We start from the raw sequence: 3,024 nt of genomic DNA on the forward strand, positions 1-3,024 counted from the left end.
CATAGTAGTTCCCAGTGAAGTTTAAATTGGGTCAGTTCTATATAAGCATTTGACTCTTGGAAAACACACTTGTGAAATCATGAGTTGCTAAAGTGAAAACTGTTATTAGAGGCAGAGCTCTGTGGAACTCTGTCAGTACTGATGTTTCCTACCAAGTCTTCCAACAGTGGGGTATGTTCATGTGTGTGCTTCTGCACGTCTGATGCCACCTTACTGCACTCTTTAGTTTTGGTCACCATTGTTATTTAGTTTCTTCTGGTGACTTGTATGTACTTCACTGTCACTCAGTCACAAGCCATTTGTGTGTGGTATTCTGTATTCATCAGTACATATTCAAACAATAGTTTCTGGCATGGATATTTTTCTTATCTAATTCCTCTTATATATTGGGGGAGGGTCAATGCAGTAAATATCAGGATACAATATTCACTCGAATTTCTAATCTGACTATGGTTACACAGAACAAGACACAGAATCAAAGATTCTGAGATACTGAAATTTTAAACTAATTTCTTTGAGAAATACAGACAACAACAAATAATGAAAATTGACGTAAATAAGCAGTATCATTTTAGCACCCTCTCAAATACCATAAAATATCTAGTAAAAACATAGCAAACTATGCCAGGCACCATTGGCTCACTCCTGTGATTCTAGCTACTCAGGGCACTGAGATTTGAGGATTTCAGTTTGAAGCAAGTGATGCAGGAAATCCAGTTATCTCCATTTGACCACTAAAAAGCCAGAAGTGAAGTTGTAATTCAGTTGGTTAGAGTGCTATCCTTGAGCCAAAAATCTCAGAGACAGCACCCATGCATTGAGTTCAAGCCCCAGGTGTAGTACAAAAAAATGCTGTCAGCTTGAAACTGACTTTGCACAACTATTTAAAGATACTTTTTAAATAAAAATTTTAAAGGAAATAGCATTCAAAGTTTGGTGTGAAGCCAGGTCCCAGTAGCTCACACCTGTAATCCCAGCTACATAGGAAGCTGAGATTTGAGGATCATGGTTCAAAGGCAGCCCAGGAAGGAGAGTCTGTTAGAATCTTATCTTCAATGAATCCCCAAAAGCTGTGGCTCAAGTGGTGGATCACAAGGCTTGAGTAAAAAGGCTCGGGGACAGCACCCAAGCCCAGAGTTTAACCCTAAAAACTGGCACCAAAAATAAATGGAAAGGGGCTGGAGATATGGCCTAGTGGCAAGAGTGCCTGCCTCATATACATGAGGCCCTGGGTTCAATTCCCCAGCACCACATATACAGAAAATGGCCAGAAGTGGCGCTGTGGCTCAAGTGGCAGAGTGCTAGCCTTGAGCAAAAAGAAGCCAGGGACAGTGCTCAGGCCCTGAGTTCAAGCCCCAGGACTGGCAAATAAATAAATAAATAAATAAATAAATAAATAAATAAATAAATAAATAAATAAATAAATGGAAAATTGGTCTGAAAATTTCTGCAAAGCAACCTCTAGTGGAACAATGTATATTAAAGTTATAGGAATGAGGATGTGATGGAGACCAAAATAAAATAGCAATGCCAGCAACTTATAGTGTTCATAAGGGTTAGCTGTAGACAATAAACAGAGCCAGTTTAAGACAGTGGTCATGGGGACTGTGACCAGCAAGCCAAACAGACAAGACTCCCAAACCCTTGGTAACCCAGATTCTTCTGCAGTATACCCAGTATAATATATATGTATATGTATGTATGTATATATATATATATATATATATATTCTTCTACAGTATACCTAAGGGTGGGTAGGGTTTAATGTTTGCCCTGCTGAGCTTCACTATTGTTTCAGTCCAATCATTTGTTTCTATTTCCCTCTTCCTCCCCATTGAATTGGGAATATATACCCTGTCATTGTCATAAGATTCTATAATGGAAATATGTATCTTTCTTCTTTTTATTTTTATATATCTGTATTATATATACATCTGAACTTGTCTTAAATCTATGAGCTAATTCCCAAACACGTGTGACTTGTGCATCTGATAGTTCTTCTTTGAATGAAAAGAAAGTCACTTTGACTTATAAGGACACTCTGCTGTGGACATGGCCTCACCCTGAACCATAGGCAGACAGAATGGGAAGTAGAGAGAGGTGTTATAGGACATGGGCAACTAACAGCTGGCTCATGATTAAGAACAGAGCAAGTGGGAGCTTCTGTGGAAATAAGGTGAGTTCTTGGTAGGTAAGAAGAGGAAGAGGATGATCAGAAAGGCCCCTGAAAAGGACTGCTCAGGGTTGATGTGAACAAAAGAAGCTTTCAGAGCCTCAATTTTCTCATCTGTTAGTTGTTGATAGAAGTACAATTTCCATTAGTTAAGTATGTGTGAGAGAAGCATGATTCATGTCAAATGGTCAGCCAGACACTAGTACAGAATCATAGTGAGGTAAATGCTTACAGCGGGTTTAAGGATAGATACTTGCATTACTTTGTTCTCAAGAGGAACAAAACCAATTTGTGTGTGTGTGTGTGTGTATGAGTGTGTGTGTGTGCGTGTAAAGGGAGAAAAAGAGAGGAAATATGAGAATTGGCTCTTATTATAATAGAGACAGAGAGGTCCTACACAAGCTGGAAAACCAGGGAAACCAGTGTTATAATTCAATCTAAATCCAAAGTCCTCAAAACTAGGCAAGTAAATTTTATACGTTTCAGAGTGTATGAGTGGGGACTCTGATGAAAGGTCAGCACCTGGAGGCAGTTTACCCATCAGGTGACAGTGGCAGTTCTGTCCTGGACTTTCTGGGTTGACCCTGTGTACCTCCCAAGCAATGCCAAACTCTGAGGTGAGGGACCTGGAGATAATAAAATGCTAAAATTAGTTTTGTTGCTACACATAAAATAGAATAATGGTCTTTAAACATGTACGCAGTACCCAGACCTTAAGGGGTGACAACAGCGGGCATGCATTCAGTCTTACTCTATACGCAGGTACTGCTCTAAGTGACTAAATTACCAACTCATTAACCCACAGTGCACCGTCACCTCCACTACACAATGTGCACACAAGGCCAGTGTGC

The sequence above is a fragment of the Perognathus longimembris genome, chromosome 28 (genome assembly GCF_023159225.1).
Source record: "Perognathus longimembris pacificus isolate PPM17 chromosome 28, ASM2315922v1, whole genome shotgun sequence".
Lineage (NCBI taxonomy): Eukaryota > Metazoa > Chordata > Mammalia > Rodentia > Heteromyidae > Perognathus > Perognathus longimembris.